Source organism: Ochotona curzoniae, unplaced genomic scaffold (genome assembly GCF_017591425.1).
Source record: "Ochotona curzoniae isolate NIBS_2020 unplaced genomic scaffold, NIBS_Ocur_1.0 scaffold_3208, whole genome shotgun sequence".
Lineage (NCBI taxonomy): Eukaryota > Metazoa > Chordata > Mammalia > Lagomorpha > Ochotonidae > Ochotona > Ochotona curzoniae.
Window position 1 is genome coordinate 59,765,250 of NW_024467106.1, and position 21,705 is coordinate 59,786,954.

Consider the following 21,705-nt stretch of genomic DNA (forward strand, 5'->3'; position numbering starts at 1 on the left):
TTCGAGTCATAGAAGAGTTCAACAGGAAGTTTGTCTCAGTCTTCTCACGGCTCAAGAGCTTATTTCTTTTTAGCATTGAGTAATCTTCTACTGTTTGGAATATCAGCTATTTTCTAAAATTACAGTCAACTCTCAACGTCTGTCATTTCCACCTCTCTGGATTCAACCAACCACAGACTGAAAACCTGGGAGTCGGGGCAGGCTTATGGTGAAGAGCTAAGGTGTTACTTGGGAAGCCCACATCTCAGACTCCCTACTCTATCGCTAATTCCAGCTTCTTGTTAGGGACACTCCGGAAGGCAACAGGCCACAGACCAAGCAGTTAGGGCCCTGCTGCCCATGTGAAATACCATGGTGAAGTTCCCGGTTCTTGGTTTTAACTGGCATCTGCCTGGCTGCTTGGGCATTTGGGGAGCGTACTAGCATATGGGAGATCTCTATTTTTGTCTCTCTGCCTTTCAAATAATTGCTTTCAATGAAAAATCAATTTGTTAGCTTTCTATAAGTTTTATTTTTGATGATGTTTACATAGCTGATTAGGATGGGAAGGGTAGAGGATTAAGAGAAACTAGGTGAGAACATTCTTTCCAAAATTTCTTTTTCTTCTTCCTGTGTGGGGGAAGGTGGGAAGAGGAAGGAAGTTGCACTCAGCCTCCTAAGCACCTCAGCACTCTGGGAAGGGGAACAGTCACCCCGTGTCATCCCAGGGTCCCTGATGTGCAATATGCTCTGAGGATTCTTTTGAGTGGTTTTGATAGTTCTGAAATGCTGTTGATCTCACTGATCCAAGGATGAGAAAATCCTTCCAAGGTCCACTGGCTGACACAATCCACTCTAGAGTCTCTATTCGCCCGGATATGCTGTCAGTGCTTCCCTGGGAGTTAACCAATTCATTCTGCTTCCCTTCCTTTGTTGTGGCACCAGAAGTCCTCTGCAGGCCCCTGTGGACTGCCACATTCTCCATGTGCAGCTGGGTGTGCTGTCCACTGCTATGTCTAAGCCACTGAGGAGGTCCAGTTCTGACACAGGTACTCTACGGTCACACTACAGATCCTGCGATTCTTCCCAGGGTTGGAGTTCTTAGTTCAGTGGTTCATTTGGGAAGATCCCCAAAGAAACCTCATCTGAAGTGATCCCAGACCTGACTCCTATGTGTGCTTGCCAGTACAGGGTTCAGCTAAGTCTATCACCCACATCAGCCTACACACACTCTGGTAGTTGCAATTGCTGGGTCAGTTCTATTTCAAGCCCCGTCTCCTATGTAAACCAGCTCAAACCTGCCTGCCACACACTTGGCTCTCATATATACCAGCAGGAACCGCAGCCCAGTCTGGGAGACTCCCAATAGCTCACAGGAGGCTCGCACTAGGCTCACCCTGCGCACTGGTTCCTGTGCTCACCAGTATGTGTAGCAGACTGATCCAGTCTGTCCCACATCCCATTCAGTTCTTATATACATCAATGTGCACTGAAGCCTAGCTCAATCCATCCAATCTCACTACCCAATTACATTCATGGCAGCAGGTGCCATGCCACTACCTATCCTGCCAGGCCTATCTCCAGCCCTGATTCTCATGCTTACCAGTGGGAGTTGTGGTCCATCAGGGAGGTGTCCACCGTTTCCCTACTTGGCCCACTCTCAGTCCCAGATCTTGTATTTTCCTGGTTGTTCCGCATACAGCTTGACAGGATTTGCAGCTAATGCTGCAGCAGAGACTGACAAGCCTACACTTACTCTGGCTCATGTATAGATCAGTGAATATCGTCACTTAGCTCGGCCTGTCTCTCCCCATAACGCAGGTCACATGCAGGTCAACAGGTGCTGAAGCCCTGCCCAGCATTCTCTGCCCCTGATCCCAGCTTTCATAGTCACCAATGGAAGCAATGTTCCAGTAGAGGAGCCCCCGCAGCCTCCCACCGGGATCACAAATCCAATCCCCCAGGTCTCACATGTGCTGGTGAGTGCTGCGGCCTAGTCTGGCATGGCCCATCTGACCTTGACATTTGCCAGCAGGTGCTATGGTCTGGCTTGGTCCTGTCTGCCTCCAGTTCCGGCTCATGTTGGTAGGTGTTACAGCTTAGCCCAGTCACTCCCTAGTCCTGGCCCTAACATGAACTAGTTGGTGTTTCGGCCTGCCCCTGCCTGTCCTGCACCTCGCCCTAGGTCTCACATCTGCCAGTGTATGCTGTCAACTGGCCTAACCCGACCTGCCCCCAGACCCGACCCACACGTATGCCAGTGGGTGTCATAACCTGGCCTGGCCTAGACTGCTCCCAGCCTTGGTTCTTGCACTTATCTGCAGATACTGTGTCGGGAAAAAGGAGTTCCCTAAGCTCCTTTATCAGGTCTCCTCCCAGTGGCAAATTTCACACATACCAGTGGATCCTTGGCCCAGTCTGACTTGATGCACCACTTGTCCTGGCAGGAACTATGTCCTTATGCATCCATTCCATATCCATTCCAGTTCTTATTTTGGGTGCTATAATCTAGCCACACCTGGTCCACCCCGAGGTCCAGCTCTTGCATGTTCAGCAGGTGCCGAGACTTTGCCCAGCCTGTCCTATACCCACTTAGGCTCTCATGAACACCAGTGGGTTCTGGAGCCTAGCCCAGTCTGATACACCCCAGACCCAGTCCATACATATGCCAAGGGACACTGGACACTGCTGTTGTGTCTAGCCCAGTGTGTCGCCTTCCCCCCCCCCCACCATTCTGACTATTGTGCTTAACAGCGGGAGTTACAGCCCAGTCAGTAAGTCCCCTTAGCTCCCTGACCAGGCCTGTTCCCAGCCACACATCTTGCAGGTGCCAGTGGTTGCTCTGACACAGCTTGCCATAGCTCCTCACCCAGTGGCCTTTGCCATTGGATGTGGCAGCCTGGCTTGGTTCATACCCAGTCCCAACTCTTCTGGTTGGTCCCGTACCATAGCCCTGCCCAGTCTGCTCACATCGCTAGCTTTCACACAAACTAGTAGGTGTGGTAGCCTACCCTAACCTGGCATGGCCCACACTCCAGCCTGGCTCCTGCACATGCCAGTGCGATAAGGCTGGCCTGGCCCTGCCTGGTCAATACCCCTCTAGAACCAACCCACATACTTGCTGACAGGTGGAGTACCTTGACTGGCCTAATCAACACTCAAGCTTGAGTCACATGTTCATTAGTGGGAACTACAGCCCACCACTAATTTCCCAAGTTCCCCCACCGACCCACTCCCAGACCCAGATCTCACATGTGCCTGCATGTGCCGAATCTTTACCTGACATAATCTGTCCCCTCCATCCAGGCCTTTGTATGAGCTGATAGATGTTGCAGCCTGGCCTGCTTCACACCCTGTTTTGGGGTATGCCTGTGGGTGCTGCAGGCTGGACTAGCCCAGCCTATTCCCAACCCCAGTACCCATGAGTGTTAGAGGGTTCCTTGGCCATTCCTAGCCCAGCCTGTCACCTCCATCAGCAGACACTGCGGTTCCACAAGAGTAGACGCACATATCCCTCATCAAATCTGCCCTTAGACCTGGTTCTCTTGCATGCTGGTTAGTGTCATGGTCCAACCTAACATTATCCATCCAGTGTTTCAGCTCTCACTGGTGGTACTGTGATCTAGTCCTACCAGGTAGGCCCCCAACCCTAGCTTTCATGTGTGTCAGTGAGTGGTGTTCAGCTGTGATTCATGCTAACTAGCCCAGCTCAGGTCTCCCACATGGACTGGTGCATCGATCTGACCCAGAAAGTTCCTCCAGCTTCCCTACTCCAAACCATTGGGTTTCAGTCCCTTTGTTTACCTGCAAGTGCAATGGCCTTGTTGATGGAAGTCACTCAGAAGTCATTCCTCACCTGAAGCATACTCCTTCAGGTATCTTCCCTCCTACATATCCCCCTGCCACTTTCCCTGATCAATCTACAGTCCTTAGACCCAGGATTGCATGGGTTCCTCAGAGCAGCCTTCCAAAGCCAAGTCTTCTGGTGGGGTAGTGTGCTGGCCTGGAGCTCCATCTGCTCGCCAGGGTCCCAAACTCCTGGCACATGTGCTGACTTGGAACCTTATCCCTTAACACACCCAAGATCCAAGCCCATTCTAAGTTCCCCAAACCTGGTGCACCCACACACCAGGCCAGTACTAGGGTGCTCCCCGCCTCTCCTCCCACCCTGTTAGGGACCAATCACGTGGAGAAATCCTCAGACTCATTAGCCTGGCTGCTTGTGAGCTCCCAGGTCCCTGTACCGGCCCCACCACCGGCCACATCCCCAGGACCCCAGCAAGCCTGTACCCTTGGCCCCCATGAGCCCGCCGCCCCCAGTTGGCCCAGCACAAATGGTGCTGGGTTATACCCCACGTTGCAATAATCTTCAATAAACTGTTCCTAATCATTTTATAAAGTGTCAGAATAATTTTTCTGATAAGGAAACAGAAGTACTTCTTTGTTTTGAGTTGTATTCCTACTATTGAGTGGGCTGCGACCACCTGTGTGCCTCTGGGAAGTAAGCTGTCATTTTTTTTGCTTGGTGCATGAAAGATGAACAACCTGCTCTGATTCTTGTACCCGTTTCCTACCTGGCCGCAGGAGAACAAAAATGTGGGCAAAAAGCATGCCTAGGACCAGCAAATGTGGTTTTATCCCCTGGGCGTTGGAAAGAAATGACAAAGTCAGGAATAAATGTAAATGCTTCGTTCTTTATTCTTAGGTTGAGAACTGCCAGGCATATCAGTCAGCACCTTGTGCTGGTGGGAAGAGGGGTGGGGAGACCTTAGGCAGTCTGGAATGCCCAGGGGTCTGAGCCTAAGGTGGGCACCTGCATGGGTCCCAGGGTGCATGTAGCACCCAACAGACTACAAGATCCTTCCATCTGTGTAGCCTGATTCTCAACTTTAACATTAAATATATGCAGGAGAGATCTTCATCTGCCACCTTCCTACTTTTTAAATAATTCCTTTTGCAAAGAACAAAGGAAGGAGGAAATAAAAAAGCTAGATTGATTCCCAAACAAAACACAAGTCAGGCAAGTAAACCAGATGATTGAAGATTTTTCTCTCTGTTTCTCCTTCTTCTCTGTAAATCTGACGTTCCAGTAAAAATAAATAAATTTTTTTTAAAAAAATTAGTTATTTATTTGAAAAGCAGAGCCAGAGAGATCGCAACTACTGGTTCACTCCTCCAATGCCATAGCTGGACTGAATCATAAAGTGAGAGCCTGCAGTTCAATCCTGCGCTCAGAGGCTGCCTCCCAGGGTACACAACAGCAGAACACCGAAGTCAGGAGCCAGACTTGGAACTAGAACCTAGGTGTTCTGATGGTAGCAGGTATCTTGGAAGATTTTTTTTTCTCTGCTATCTCTGTCCTTCTGTGTTTCTGTCTTTCAAATAAATATGCATTAAAGAGATTTGATACATGCTGCTGGTACTGTTTCAGAAGGAAGGCCCTGGGTCAGGTTCTGAGGGTCTATACGAAGATAATATGCGGTCTCTATAAGCTAACATCATTAAATAGAGCTCTGGGGAAAACATCTTCTAAGTATCAAATTCAATTTATAGGAGAAAAATCAATCAACATGGTGCTCTTCTAAGCCAACACAGTTTTCCTTATTATTTTAAAACACTCTATATGGGGAAAGGTATTGTGCTAAGTGGATTGAACTCTGCTTGGGACACCTGTATCCCTACGGAAATTCAAGTTCCAGCTACTCTACTTCTAACCCAGCTTTTTGCTAACGTACCCAGGAAAAGCAGTGGATGATGGCTCAAGTATTTCCATCCCTGTTATCTACCTGGGAGTTGTGGTTGCGTTCCTGGCTCCTCAGTTTGGCCTGTCTTATCCCCAGGCATTTGGGAAGTGAATCAACAGATGGGTTTTTTTTTTTTCTCTCTTTCTCTGCCACTTGACTGTTCAAATAAATATATATATATAAATGTTTCTTAAATAGCTCTGTGTAGAGACTGGCATGGTGACTCAACAGATTAATCCTCCACCTTGCAGTACCAGCATCCTACATGGGCATTGGTTTGTGTCCTGTCTATTCCACTTCCTATCCAGCTCCCTGCTCATGGTATGGGAAGGGAGTGGAGATTGCTCAAACCCCTGGCCCCCTGCACCCATGTGTAAGACCAGGAGAAAGCTTTAGGCTCCTGTCTTTGAATCAGTTCAGCTGTGGTAACTGCACCCATTGGGGGAGTGAGCTAGCAGGTGGAAGACCTCTCCGTCTCTTCTCTCTGCAAATCTACCTTCCAAATAAAACCAAATGAATCTTCGAAAAAAGTATATAGTTTTCAAAGAAGTCCTTTGTAAAATGTGGAAGATGTATACATCTTACACTGATATTTTGGATCATCTTCCTGGAGCATGACTTTCTCAACCTGAAGCAGTCAAGCGCAGAAGAGAAAGGGAAGCAGTCGGTCATAGGCAGCGCCAGCCTTGAGCAAAGTGCTGGCCTTTAAAACCACAGTCCTTCCTTAGAGAATGTTAGCAAGGTGGCACAGGAAAGTGGGGCATCAAATGCTGGGCAAGAGGCACAGAAATTGAGAGAAGAAATAGGCAACAAACTCACGGTCTTATTGAACTTATTAGATATAAATTCAAAGAGATTCCATCTGCCTGGGCATAGATAGAATGACCTTCATCAGGTTGGACTTCTTCTAGTTTGGGGATCTTGGGGGCGTTCTTAGGGTTGGGGAATGAAAATGGAGGAGAAGGTGAGGACCAGGACCAGTTTTTCACAGGCATTTCAACCTTTGTAGGCACTGGTCCCCAGGAACAAGAAAATACTGAAACTGGGATGGGGACAGGCTAGCCTGGTCTTTTGAGATGCTATGTAAGAGCCCTTGGTGGGGGATTCTCTACTTACTACCCTGAGGGTGTAAGGCACAAGCTTGTGTTCTTATTTTTTTCAGAGAAAAACAAAATTTTAAATTCCAGGTCAGTTAGAAACACAAACGAACAAGCGGCCAGAATTACGGCATAAGAGTAAAACCACTGCCTGTGACAGTGGCATTCCATATGGTGCCTGTTCTAGTCCTGGTTGCTCCATATTTGATCCAGGTCCCTGCTAATGTCTTGGAGAAAGCAGGAGAAGATGGCCCAAGAGTTTAGGCTACCCATGCAGTAGTAGACTTGGAAGAAATTCCTGGCTCTTGGCTTCAGCCCAGTCCCATCCAAGTCCCAGCTGTTGCAGCCTTCCTGGGAATGACCCTCTCTCTGTAATTTTGCCTCTCAAACAAACAAAACCAAAATAGTCAAGCATCCAGACTTTTGCTCAGAGTGATGGTGTATATGTGGTTATTTGGGAAAAATATCAAAATTACTGAAATCTGCCTTGTATGCAGATGCTAACTCAATCAGGCCTTCATCTACAGGGGGCTCCCAGCTTGCTTCCCTTAGCTCAAGTTTTCCTGCCCTGGTTTATGGCTGCAAATCAACCTCTTAGTAAAATAGTAAAATTAGCTCACTGAATTGAGACATTAGCACAGCTGGTTACCACCTGTCCCAGTCCCTGAACATAAGATTTAGGAGATCATTTATGTCCCCCAGGAGATAACATTCTGATGATCTTTTTTTTAAGTTTTCAAAAAAATAGTTATTTATTTCTACTAGAAATTCAGATATACACAGAAGAGGAGAGACGGAGAGGAAGATCTTCTGTCTGCTAATTCACTCCCCAAATGGGCACAATGGCCAGAGCTGAGCCAGAAGCTTCCTCCAGGTTGTCCCTGCAGGTGCAGGGTCCCATGGCTTTGACCCATCCTTTATTGCTTTCCTAGGCCACGTGCAGTGAGCTGGATGGGCAGTGGAGCAGCTAGGATATGAACCAACACCTGCATGGGTTCCTGGTTTGTTCAAAGCAAGGATATTGCCACTGAACTATTGCGCCTGGCCCTTGATGCTCACCCTTGTCTCGAGAGACTTCTCCAGGAACGTGCCTGGTCTTGCACATAGCCCCCAGATTGACCAGTCAATTTCGCCATCACAAAAGTTCACCCAAAGGTTGCAATATGGCCTATTACCTAAAGGAGGACCGGGAGCACTGTGCAGACCCACCACAAGCTTGGACCGGAGCTGAACACACACCTCTCGGCCTCAGCTTCTTTCCCTAAGAACCTCTATGGCCAACCTCCTCTGGAGCCTGGGAATTAAGGGACAGATTGCCGTGTGTCTCCTTGCTCTGAGCTCCAAAATACACACTTCCTTTCCTCCGTTTCTTCCACTACCCAACTGTCAGTAACGGGCTTGGTTGTCTCAGGGAAGCAGACCCAGTTCGAACGCTCCATTTCTCCAATCAGTTTTGGGGGAGTTCTAACACATCCATTCTTTTTTGGATCTTAAAGAGCTCACCAAGGCTGAATTTAAATCCCCAAATTCATAGGTTGCAAATATGTAGGTTTCTGAAGCCCCAAGATTCCACTCTCAGAAATGAAACAGGAGGACCCACAGTTGGTTGGTTGGGTCTGAGCTTCCATGATTGTATGATTTGTGGTTTAACTTTTACTTTTTTTTTCTTTTTAACATTTATTACTATTGGCCCTGAGATTTTTCTTACTCCTTCCTCAAGTTCCCTACTCCCTGCAACCGAATTCCCCCCATATTATTACTATAGTATAGTTCTTCATAAATAGTTACATGTCCATCATTGCGGGCATGGACAATGACAGAGAGTCCAGCATCCTATTGTCAAGATATAACAAACAATTTCATTGGGAGTCCATCTTTGTCTGGGAGTAGAGATGCATACTGCATTGTATCCTCACATTTGGATATGATAGTCTCCATTACACAGTTATTATACATTCCTTTAAATGAAAAGTCATAATACAAAATCAAAGAAAAATAGAAGAAAAATAGAAATTTACAATGCCGTGAAGTTAAAGAACATGCTACTTGATATGATAAGCCTCCATTACACAGCTACTGTACATCCCCTTAAATGAAAAGTACAAAATAAAATCAACAACAAGAAGAAAACAGGAAATTAAAAACACCATGAAGTCAAGTCACATACTGCCGAATGACTAATGTGTTGCTGAAGAAATGAAAAAGGAAGTCAAGAACATTCTTGAAGAAAATGATGCTACTGTGTGATCTATGAGTCAATGAAGAATTTAATGAGAAAGTGTTTTGAAGAGATGAAACTAAATTTAAAAACTCAAAATCTATGAGATACAGTTTCTGCTGATCTTTGTTGGTGAGATATGTCTCCTGTAGGCAACACATAGATGGGTTTTGTTATTTTAATCAAATCTACTAATCTATGACATTTGATTGATGAGTTTCAGCGATTTACATTCAGGGTTAATACAAATAGGTAGTAATTTGGTCCTGTCATTTTTAGCAATGGGTTGTTCATTGATTTAGTCTTCTGTTGTTATTTTACTGTTCTTATGTTACACATTTATCTTTGGTTTTGGTAGGTGCTATTCCTCTTCTCTGTCAGGAGAACATCTTTAAGTATCATTTGTAGGGCAGGTTTGGAAGAGGCATATTCTTTTAACTTTTCTTTACTGTGGAAGAATTTTCTTTCATTTTCAAAGACAAAGAAAAGCTTTGCTAGATATGTTATCCTGGGCCAACAATTTTTTGCCTTAGGAATCTAGAATATGTCACTCCATTCTCTTCTTGCCTGTAGAGTTTCATGTGAGAGATCTCCTGGGAGTTTAATTGGCATTCCTTTATATGTCAGTTGATTTTTTTCACAAGCACATTTAAGGATCTTTTCCTTATGTTCAATTGAAGAGAGCTTGATGATCATATGCCTTGGTGAAGATCGCTTTTGATCAAGCCTGTTGGGAGTTCTGTGCCCCTCCTGGATGTTGTTTCTTAGATTTTTCTCTAGATTAGGGAAATTTTCTCTTATTATTTCATTAAATATATTTGTAAAACCAGTTTCTCTTTCTGCACCTTCTGGGACTCCCATAATGCTTATATTTGGCCTGTTAATAGTGTCTTTCAATTCCTGAATATTTTTTTTGGCCTGATCCAGCTCTGCTTCCAGCTTTTTGTTTGCTTTCCCCTGGTGACAGGAAATACCTTGCAATTCTGAGATTCTTTCTTCTGCTTGCTTCATTCTATTTTGGAGACTCTCCACTGTACTTTTAAATTGCTCTACTATGTTCTTAATTTCTGATATACCAGCTTTCATTCAATTCATTTCCAGTGTGACATATTCCTTAAATTCCTTGAATGCTTTCTTTACATGCTTCTCATTGTTGATCAGAAGCTTTATAACAAGTGTTTTAAATTCTGTATCCCCCATTTTCTCAATATATTCCTCAGTGAACTCTGAGGTTGGCATAGGGTTTTGCTCCTTTGCAGGGGAGTCTTCAGCAATATTCACTGTGTCTCTGTCTCCTCTTTTTCCTTTGTTCATTGTACTTCTGGTTATCGGATTCTCCTTGGAATCGGTTCTAAGCTGTGTCACCCACAGGTCTACAATGTGATTTTACTTATTGTGGTTGGTACATGGTTCTTTGTTTGCAGTCAGTTGTGCCACTCCCTCCAGCAAGTTCCAGGTCTGGGTTCTTGTGTTAGATTTCCACCATGGTCTCTGTAACCCGAGCTCCTGGCTTACCAATCTCCAGCTCCTATGATACCATGCTGAGGCTTCACTGTTGTTTGTACAACCTTTCTCCCACTTCCAGTTTGAGCAGTTCCCAGGACTGCAGAGACACCAGATGAATAGCTAGGTTGCTGGTGGTGCTTGATATTACTGGAACCTGCGGGTGTTTATGCCTGAGGCTACATGGACCTATTTTGAGTCATAAGATACCTAAGTCAGTGTTATTTTACAAGTGAGACCATTGCAATGCACTGAGCTCAGTGAGTTCACTCCCAGCTCAGCTCATGCACAGCTCACTGTTGTCCCTGCACTCTTTTTTTTTTTTTTTTTATTAATAGCATTGCCTTATGTGACACAGTGTTATGGGCACTGGGATTTCCCCCACCCCTCCCCGAACCCTCTCCTCATGGTGGATTTCTCCACCTGCTGCATTACCACAGTTCAAATTCAGTTGAGGTTCTTTCATTGGAAGTATTTACCAAGCATAAAGTCCAGTGTCTTATTATCCTAGTGGGTTCAAAGATTTCTTGGTGAGACCATCTCTGGTCTGAAGGTAAAGCCAGCAGATTATCATCCCAATCTATTAAAAGCCCGAACATAACATCATCAGCTATTTACAACCTTATGGTATTAATTGATGTAGTATTGATTAATAGTATGTTGATAGGAAAATGCAGTTTCTTAACTACATACATCCTGTGACTTCTTCATAGACATTTCAATTTTGGTTTATATTCAACCTGATTCCATACAGTTATCAGTTTAGGTACAGAACACTTTTTTAGGATGGGTGTGCAGAGAAATACCCAATACCCTAGTGAGGCGTAACTAATCTTTGTGTCCCACCTAGTGAGGCATGTTCCGATCCACGTTGGCCATTTCCTGTCTGATTCTAAGCTTTCCTTGTTGTTGTCTGTCCATTCTAGATTTTTTGTTTGTATGTTTGTTTGTTTGTTTTGAGGGGTTTCTGGAGCAATACTAATGGTCACTGCGAGGGAGGGTGGGGACCCAGAGCCAGAGCCAGGCAAGGACCAGAGAGAGCTCACCTCCTTAGTCCCGAAGGAAGTTTATTATTCTTTTGTTTCTGCAGATCTCAGGGCTCCTGGCCATTGTTCTGATGGCACTGGTTTCTACACAGCAGAGTTTGGACTTCTTCTATCCCCTGTGGAGGCTCCAGATGGGGGTGGGTGACCTCAGAGTTCTCGGCCTCTGAAGGCACTCCTATTCCCTATAGTCTCCTTAGCAGTTGGGATGTAGTCCTTGGTGTCCGTATTGATGGTCCTTGGTGAGGATCTGGGAGTCTTCAGGGTTGGGGTGTGAGCCTCCTCCTGACCTCCTGCTCCACTCTGGGGTCTCCCCCCTGCTCCATATGCATGACCTCCTGTTAAGAGGCTTTGAGGGTTGCTCCCGATTCTCCCCTTATGCCTGTGTAGCTTTACTATTGTCTAGTGCTGACTCGAGTCTGTTGTCTAAGGGTTATCAGATTTGATCCTGATAGGCTATATTTCAAATCTTCCTCTCACTCTCTTAAAGTCTTTCCACACTGCACAAAATGGTGCCTCCTATGCCACTACTAGAGTTCTTGATCTGCGACTGTCAGGTCTGACCAATCTTTAGGATGTCACGTTGTTACAGTTCATTGAGCCAGAAGTAAGTTCATTCCCAGCTCAGTGCCTGTGCAGTACTGTCCCATAACCTTTGCCTCCCTATACAAAATGATGCCAACTTGGCTGTGCAGGGTGGACTGGGATGTGCAATCTACCCTGTTCTTGTGTCGCCCGACTGGGACCTGCTGTGTCTGCTCCTGGTCAGATCAAACAGACTAGCAGGATGGGCAGCTCTTTGTCTGGGTTCACTTCTTCAGCTCCTGGTGAACGTCCCTTCCCACCTTGTTGCTGATGGAGTTCTGGCTGCTGATGGATTTCAGATTGCCGTTCGCTGAATGCTGCTGGGTTATTGATCACTGCAACACCACACCATTGTGTCCACTGTTCTCCTGTGTCCGTCAGTCTCCAGGTACCCCTCTGTTGTCGTTCTGTCTTCTCCTATTTCCTGGAATGTGCCTTGCCTGGTTCACACTGCCTAATGTTTGTCTGTTGATTCTGCCATCTTGATTCTCTGGTTTATCAGTTTCTTAAATAGCGTTCCTATGCCCACAGAATGAATAATTTTTATTGACTGTCATTGTGGAAGATTCACCAGGAGAGTTGAGGTATCCTGGTTTCCCATGAGCGCAGGGCGATCTGTCACCTGCTCCCTAGCACTAATGCCAGAAAGTCAATTGGCTTCATGCAGAGTCTTTCCCAGGAGGTGGAAGTACAGAACTCCACAGGGAGGCTGGATTCTCCACACACCTCTCTCATTAGCCCAAGTGGGAAGGAGCCTCCAGGGAGCATGGATGTTTGTCCTGTAGATTCCTCCCTGGGGAAGGCTTCCTGCTCCCTTCTGCTCCGTGCCGGGTGCTGTTGTCAGTTTGCCACAATTGATAACAATCCCTGCAGTTTAGTATTCAACAACTGTTTGTAGAGTTTTCAACTGGGCACTGCCTACAACACCACACAGAAGCATGTTGGCAAAAGGTACAGCTCATGTTCAGCCCTGTCAAACCTCAGACCCTGAACAACGGCGGGCCAGACCCACCAGGGCTTCCGTAGAGGGACCAGTGGCTGGCTGTGGACATCCACAGCTGGGTGTTGTGGATAAGGTCTGTGTATCTCACACCTGCCTACCTTCTGATTCTAAGAGAGCTGGGGTGTGTCCTGACATGTGTCACGGGTTGGCCCCCACCCACCCTGGCTCCACCACCTCGTTCTTACCTCAAGATCACAGGCTTAGTGACCCTACGCCTCTGAATTTTGTGTCACAGTCTGCAGAGCACTGGGAGGAAGTTCCATCCTGAACTGGAATGCTTCATGCCCCCTCAAAGTGTCACGTAGTTTTCTGTAGAATGAAGGTGCCATCGTTTATTTAAAGTTCTCTTTTGAGAGACATTTAGGTACTTCCCTACTTTTTATTGTGATTAGCAATACTTATATGGTATAAACACAAATTTAATATATTGATGTATATTAATATGCAGGTGTGTAAGGTATGAGTATTTCTGAAGAATAGCTATTTAAGGTATTTGTTTATTTATTTTATTTGAAAGGCACATGCATCTACCCACAGAGGGATGTAGCCAGGAAGTTAGAAGTTGACTCATGTGTGAAGGGGCCTAAAGAAAGCAAAGTGCTTTGGGAAAGGCAGGTAGCAGCCTCCAAAACACGGCTTGGAAGTTGCTCAGGATTTTGTGCTATGAAATCCTACACGTGCCCCAGCGATTTTATAGGAGATTCTGTTGGTCCCCCAGGGAAGTACCCCAGGGAGCATCTTCTCTGCTTGGTGACCACTGGGCTACCCAGCTTAATAACACCGGATAGTAAAACCTCAGCAGGAATTTCACTAATTTCACACCCAACCAACTTCATCCGGAAGTGGGGCTAGGAGAGAATCAGTGGGAAGACCTGGACTCCATTCGCTCGTAAGCCCCAGACCGAATGTAGACAGTCGGGCAAGTCGCCCGGATTGGGCAGTGTATCGCTCTCAGCAACTCTCAGAGCTCTGATGCTCCCTTGGCCTGCTGGGAGAATTCTCTCTAATGAACTCTAACTTCAGTCTGGATGATGGGACACTCCTTTTCAGATCTGGAGAGGTGCCTGTCTGTTGTGCTAGACGCACCGTCCCATCCCATTAAACCTTGCCACCTTACTAACTGCTCTCAGTGTCACGTCTGAACTCCTTGTGTGAAGAGTCCATCTCAGCCATCTCTGCTAACACACTTGTGTTGCCTCTGTCAATACCAAAACCAACTTTCTTTTCACAGCCACTGACTGCTATGACAGTGTACTCATTATTTTTCTCCTTTTTAAAAAGATATTTTTTTTTAAAGATTTATTTTTATTATTTTTTCATTGGAAAGGCAGATATACAGAGAGGAGAGACAGAGAGGAAGATCTTCCGTCCGATGATTCACTCCCCAAGTGAGCGCAACAGGCCGATACTATGCCGATCCGAAGCCAGGAGCCTCTTCCGGGTCTCCCACGCGGGTGCAGGGTCCCAAAGCGTTGGGCCGTCCTCGACTGCTTTCCCAGGCCACAGGCAGGGAGCTGGAAGGGAAGCGGGGCTGCCGGGATTAGAACCGGCGCCCATATGGGATCCCGGGCGTGCAAGGCGAGGACCTTTAACCACTTGCGCCACCGCGCCGGGCCCTAAAAAGATATTTTTTATTGGGGAGGCAGATATACAAAAAGGAGGAGAGACAGAGAGAAAGATCTTTCATCTGATGATTGACTCCCCAAATAGCTGCAATGACTGGAGATGAGCCGATCCAAAGCCAGGAGCCAGGAGCCTCCTCCGGGTCTCCCACGTGGGTGCAGGGTTCCAAGGCTTTGGGCCATTCAGTCACTAAGATACATTCTGAGCTCTCGCTGGGTCTATGCTTCTTTAGATTAGGTAAGATTAGGTGGCAGCTCTAATCTCAGATTTGCTTGACAGACAGAGTTCCAGAGAGGGAAGGAGAGAAGGGAGACAGAGATGACAGTCGGAGAGAGATGCTCCATCTGCTGGTTCACTCTTTAAAATGAGCACATCAGGAATCTTAGGCGGCAGAGGCCTAAGTACTTGGGCCATTTTCTGGTGCTTTCCCAGCACTTGACCAGGGAGCTACACAGGAAATGGAGCTGCCAGGATGCAAACCAGCTTCCATATACGCTGCCAGCATTGCAGCTGTAGGCTTAACTCTCTGTGCCACAATACTGGCCCTTACCTTGTAAACTCATAAACCTCCTTTCCATCTGCTGACCCTTGTAATTAATTGTGCGATGTCCCAGAAACTTTCGCTGCTCACAACAAGTCACCCAAGGGTATCACTGTCTACACTGACAACCATCCTTTTCATTTGTGCAGATTTCTCCAGGTCAAGAGTTGGGGCAGGGTTCAGTTGGATAGCTCTGCTCTGCACAGTGTCTGTCGTAGATGGGCCTGGCCCTGGCATCCCTGGGGTTGACCCTTCCAGCATGGCTTCCCCACACACCTGGACCTGACCAGGGTGGCTGAAGCGGTTATAGGCAAGACATACTTCATCTCCACCTGAAATTGAGCCTGTGGCTGAATTCTGGAGGCTTTGTCAGAAGAGGAAGAGACTCTCTCTCTCTCTCTCTCTCTCTCTCTCTCTCTCTCTCTCTCTTTTTCTTTCATGTGATGCTCTACCCCATCTTGGGACACTGACACCAAAAAGGTCACCACCATATAGGGACCTTCCATTACGAATCTAGAACCTTGAACCACAATAAACCACTTTTGTTAACTTACGCAGTCTGTGGTTTGGGTTATTAGCAGCAGAGACACAGAAGGGCACCCAGTCTCATCGCCACACCAAGCCCCTTCTGCATGATGTAGCTCGAAGCCTGTCTCTAGGCCAGTCCAGGTACAAAGGGTGTGCCGTCCACTCTGCCTCTGGATGGAGAACTGAGGTCACGCTGAAGAGGCAGAGCTGCAGCCTTCTTGGTCAGCCCCATCTCCCAACACGACCTCCTTCCTGGGGGGGAGGAGCTGGCTGGTGGTTTGTGGTACAGCCCAGATGTTGACACAGTCACCTCTTGGAAGGTTAGTTCAGGATAAACAGTATGGTCCTGGGTGAAGCCATCAGAAACACTGTCAGACAAGTGTCATCTTATGTGACGGTTTTTCTTCTCATTAAGAAAACTGACTGTGGCCAGAGTTGTGTTTGGTTACTGTTTGTCTTGTGATCGGCTCCAAATGTAGGGCCAAGCTGCTGCTGTTTACTTCTCCCTAGTAGTATTGCAGAATCCCTACAGGGCATGTGCAAATGTTAGTATGAAATAAAAAAGGATGCAAAAGGCGCCAGTTCTCCCAGGCAGAGTATCAAGGGATTGCAAGATGGGAATGGGTAAACAGGAGGAAAAAAAAATGTCACTGTTAGAGGCAGCAGTGTGGTCTATGCAATCACCCTGTGCTGAAAGCAAAGGAAATGAACAGCCTGGAGAGACGAGCTAGTAGTAAGGATAATGAAAGATTCTTTTGTTTTCTCTTGAGATGCAGATATTCAAGTCCGGTAGCATGGTGAGCCCGTGGGAGCAGGGCAGGATGCCCCAGTAGAGAGGTGGGGAGTCCTCGGGGAGCAGCTGGCACTTAGAATGTTGAACCGGGTAAAGGAAGACACCCACTGGGGCCCCATGGCTTTGGGGGCAGAGAGCAAAGTCTTGGTTTTTATAACTCAGATGGATTTTCTACAAAGAACATTTCCTTGTTGTCTCCATCAGAGGGACCTCTCAAAAGAATCACAGCTTTGAGGAACATCCTCACCTTACAGAAATGGTGCAAGATCTATAACTGGCCTAAAAAGATCTGTAAGTGACCTGAAGGCCTGAGGTGCTTAGGGGTGTTCAAATCAGCTAAAGCTCAATAATGATCAAATGAAGGCACTCCACGTTCTGATTCCTTCACGGGGAGAGTTGGTTCTGCCAGTAGGGTTCTATGGTGCCAGGTTCACAGGTTGCAGCTGGAGGAGCCTGAGCCGGCTGGCCGGGACTGGGGCCGAGCACAGCCATCCGCCCCAGATCCAAGCAGCAATCCAAAATCGCTACAGATTCAAGTCAGGAGCTAGCCATGGCAAAGGGGGAGTTCCTGGGTTGTAGAGCCCCCGCTGAGGCTTGCGTCTTGCTTTTCCTAACTGAGGACAGGGTCACATCGTGATGAATGTCTGTATACCTGGGGTTTCTGCAGTTGCCAGCTGCGTCCCCAATGAACACCTTTGGCCCCATGCCATTTGCATTTCCACGCAGTAACAACGGACAATAGACACGGTAAAATTTCAAAAATCTTCAATTACGGTTTGAACCAAAGTGACCAACATTTGGTTGCATTTCCATATCTGTTTGTGTCTTACCTAGTAACAGAGACACAACTTTGTCCTGCGCAAAGATTTGCCACAGACACTTTATCTACAGGCCTGCCAGCCTCCCTTCCTCCCATCACCTTCCCTTTGCCCCACCGTCTCTGAGACTGGAGCACAGGAGTGAGTCTAGGGGAGCAGTGGACAGCTGGAGAGGAAGCAGGACTCTCCGGGTGTTTTTTTTTTTTTTTTTTTTTTTTTTTTTTTTTTTTTTGCAGGAACTGAACTTGCAGTGAAGGTCAGGAGGTTATGGGCCCCTCAGCTGGCCAGCTCCTCCTTTTGGGGGGCACAGGTAGGTGGGTAAGCAGACAGACAGTGCATCAGGCTACTGTTGCCTGCTTCACAATTGAAGAAACAGAGGTTCATGGTCATCTAACCTCGTAACATGTCCCACAGTAAGCGCTAGGCCTAGGCTTTCGGCCCAGAGTCTAGGCCTTTCTTTCTTGTGCTGGCTACTCTTCTCTCCTTCTCATTAAAATTTTTAATTTTGGAAATACTTTATTATTTGAGAAACACTGAGAGAGAGAAAGAGCTCCCAATTGCTGGCTCACGCCTTAAATGTGTACTATGGGCCAGATGGGCAAAGCTGGGAGCTAGCACTCAATCTAGGCCTTCTGAGTGGGTTACAAGGAGCTTGAGATGCTGGAGCCACCCCTCAGGGTCTGCACCGCCAGGAAGCTGGAGTCAGGAGCTGGAATTAGGAGTCTAGGCACCTTCAGTGGGGAATGTGCATTGAAGAGCAGTGTAGGAAAGTCCATCTCAGCTCAAACTCGGAAAATGCCCACTAATGGTCCCTGCCACTGTGCTTCCTCTCATACACACACCAGGTAATGTCCCTGCTCCCCAGGAATTCTAGGCAAATCCTGCCTCCATTTTATACAGGGGACATTTTATACAGGGATTTTGATGCATTCAGGGGGCTGCAGGACCCATCTCCCAAGGCAGGGGTAGTGAGCAAATGACTCCCCACTGGGAGAGAGAGGGGCGGTGAGGCCAGCAAGGAAGGGAGAGAAGCAGTATCTCTTTAGGAAGCAATGGATGTGATCCCCAGGGAGAACATCAAACTGCTGAGAAGCCCCAGAAGAGTGTGTGTGTGCCCTCAGACTGGCACCCACCACTGCCACCAGGGCAGAACCAGGCACGCCTGGGGACACTAAGGCACAGGAGGAGGAGCCTGCTCCCATGGATCAAGCCCCACCTTCCATGGGAAAAAAAGGGGCTTCCCTCCCAATATCCACGGAAAGCAAATGCAGCAATTCCAAACCCCCAAACCCTGAAACTCACAGGCTCTCTTGCTGGCTGTCTACTGGAGCGGTAAATGACCTACTTTTGACCTAGCCTGTGTCTGCAGTGCTTTTGATCTCCGTCTAAAGAAATCTGAAGAGAACAATACGCAGCGGCTTGCGGCAATGCCTGTGGTCATGCTGACCAGCAGGAATGACTACTTGGGGGTGCTTGCTTCCACCATCGGATTAATCAGATAGCGATCAAAGAGTTACCTGATTCCAGGGGTCAGTACACACACACCAGACAGCCTGGCACCTTTGATTGTGAGTGAATGGTACAGGGTCTGGAAAGTAAAACTAAATCAACCTGAAAATGTATGATTGTTCTGTAGATCATTCTGGAGTGGTCACTTGTATTGTCAAATGTTCCTTCCATTGAAGCATCTAAAGGTTGTCTTCACAAGAAGTTATTGACGAATTGCTGGTACTGCAACTATGAAATTCAGTAAAAGCAAGCGGCGCAGGATGTTTGGGGCTCCTTAGGTTTTACGCAGACCCCCCTGGTCGCTACTTCCTCACCACCCCCCCCCCCCCCCCCACCCCCACCTCCCGTCTCTTAGCAGCGTCTGTTGTTAGCTGGGTTGTGACAATCTCTGTGCCATGCACGTTAAAATGTAAGAAGCTGCTGGGCCTGGAATTAGTGCTTCCACAGCAGATACAGGTACCTCAATTGATGGCTTGACATACTGCCCCACAATGCTCTCGCCTAAAGATTTCATCTTAGTGTTATTTTTTGGTTATATATTCTTTCCTGATATAATCCTACCTACAGGACTGTTTATCCCTAATTCTTTTTCACCTTTATCTTGATTCTTTTATTTTTTTCAGAAACAATGTATTTTAAGAGTAATTTCCAAATGCTACTACTTGGCTCATATCTTGAGCTTAAAATTTATTTTCTTTGTTTCAGTGAAAATGTGAAACTACAGCTATCTTTTCTAGCCCAACCAGAGTGTCCAAGGACTGGGTGGGAGGGGTAAGCTGGGAACAATGTCCCTCCCCTTCTTCTGGCCAGGACAGCCCGTGCAGAGGAGGGAGTGGTCTCTGCTTCAACCCACTCAGTATCCCTTGGCAGTCAAATCAGACTGATAAAACACAGACTATGTTTTACAAAAAAAAAAAAAAGGATTCATCTGTGTATGAAATTGAAAAGGAGAAGGAGATACAGAAGGGATCTTTCATTCTTTAGTTTACTCCCTAAATGGTTGCTACAGCCAAGTCTAGACCAGGCAGGAACCAAAGCCAGGAGCTTCACTCGGGTGTCCAACACAGGTGGCAGGGGATCAAGTCTTGGGTCTTCCGTTGTCTTTCCAAGTGCATGGTCAGGGAGCTGAAGGAAAAGCAGAAAACAGCGGAGACTCACATGGGATGTTCCCACATCGGATGGTGATGTCATACACAATAATCAAACCCTCTCCACCGCAGTGTCAGCCCCCACGATGAGGTTCATTAATGCATGCGTGGAGCTCACGTACCAGAGAACTCAGCAAACAGCAACTCAAAGGATGGTTGGAACTTAAACTTACACAGTGTGTTAACCAAGAGCAGTAAATGTGTGGCCAAGTAATGAATGGACAAGCATGTTGAGCTTCCCAGGGTGACAAATTGTGGGAGGGGAGGCAAGTACAATGAGCTCTCCTTATCTGTGGGTTCTGCATCCATAAATTCAACCAACTGCTGATCAAAAATCTTAAAAACGGTGTCTGCACTGAACACGCACAGATTGTTTTTTTGCTGTTATTCTCTAAACAGCACAGTTTAGCAGCAATTTCCGGAGGATTTACATTGCATTAGCTCTTCTACGTGATCTAGAGGTGATTTAAGGGAGGATGTTCCTAGGTCCCACGCAAGATGCAAAGCTATACCATTTCATGCAAGGGCAGCTGTGGATCATGTTCTCTGTGATGGGAAGGGGTGCAGATGACGCATATGGGGGAGCAATGGTGGGTCAGTGCAGGTTGGGGAAGTTTGTGACAGACATTCCGCTAGTGCTTCTTCTAGTGCTCATGTGTCACCTACGGTGAACCTCTGTCCGTCCCGGAAAAGGAGGGAAGGTGTCTCCTTTGCAGATGGGTATTCGGTTTTGGGACAACAGCGGGAGGACAGAGAACTCGTCCTGTTTCAGACTCCTCCCAGTTTTCTTCTGCTGAAAAGCAGCTTTATGCCAAAGTAGCGTATTCCGGAGTGGCCTGTTTCGCTCTTAGCCCCCTCAAAGGCCCAATACCGCCTTGTGGATTAAGTCCCTCCTTGCCAATTTGCCAGCTGTACCAGATCCTTCTTGCGCCCTCCAAGATGCGGAATCAGACGTGAATCCTGTCTGAGGTGTGGCCCCAGCGTCTAGCAGTGGTTCAGTGTGACAGGCTGTTCCAAGACAGAACTGAGACCAGCAGCAGCTGTCAAGGACAACATTCGCTGCCTGCAGAAAGTGTGTTTTCATTTTCCCAGGTAATAGTTCTCAGAGCATTTCTTAGTGGCATGTGACGATTGTATTTCTGGCCGAGCCCTGACCACTAACTCCTTTTTTCTGCTTGCATGGTGAGCAGTGACCCACATCCCACCCGCCTGGTGCCCAGGTGCCAGCTTGGCTGGAATAAACATCTCTGGAGCAGATGCCTAATGTGTGGAAGAGAAAAGCTGGCTTTGCCTTCTAAAACCTGAGGCGTTCTACAGAAATGCACCTCACTGCCTGGATGCCTACTATTTGGGAAGGGAAAAAAATCTGGCGTAGATCCCTCTTTCAAAGCCGGATGCTGAGGTAGGCATCTGGCCCAGTGGTTGAGATGCTATGTGGGTTCCCCACATCCCGAATTGGAGTTCCTGGTTCAAGTCCCTTTTACTCCAGCTGCAGTTCGGCTCCCTACTGATGTGGCCAGGGAATCAAGCACCTGGACCCCGGCTGCTTTAAGTAGGAGACCCAGACAGAGTT

At 47.2% G+C, this 21,705-nt stretch overlaps 1 long non-coding RNA gene across 1 annotated transcript; it reads right to left on the reverse strand.

Moving 5' to 3' along the window:
- Positions 1–2,583: 2,583 nt before the first annotated feature.
- LOC121145031 lies at positions 2,584–19,026 on the reverse strand. Its single transcript, XR_005881935.1, has 3 exons — positions 19,017–19,026; positions 6,836–6,843; positions 2,584–2,667 (listed from the first exon to the last, which is right to left on the reverse strand). It is a non-coding gene; the product is annotated as an uncharacterized LOC121145031 (long non-coding RNA).
- Positions 19,027–21,705: the final 2,679 nt, after the last annotated feature.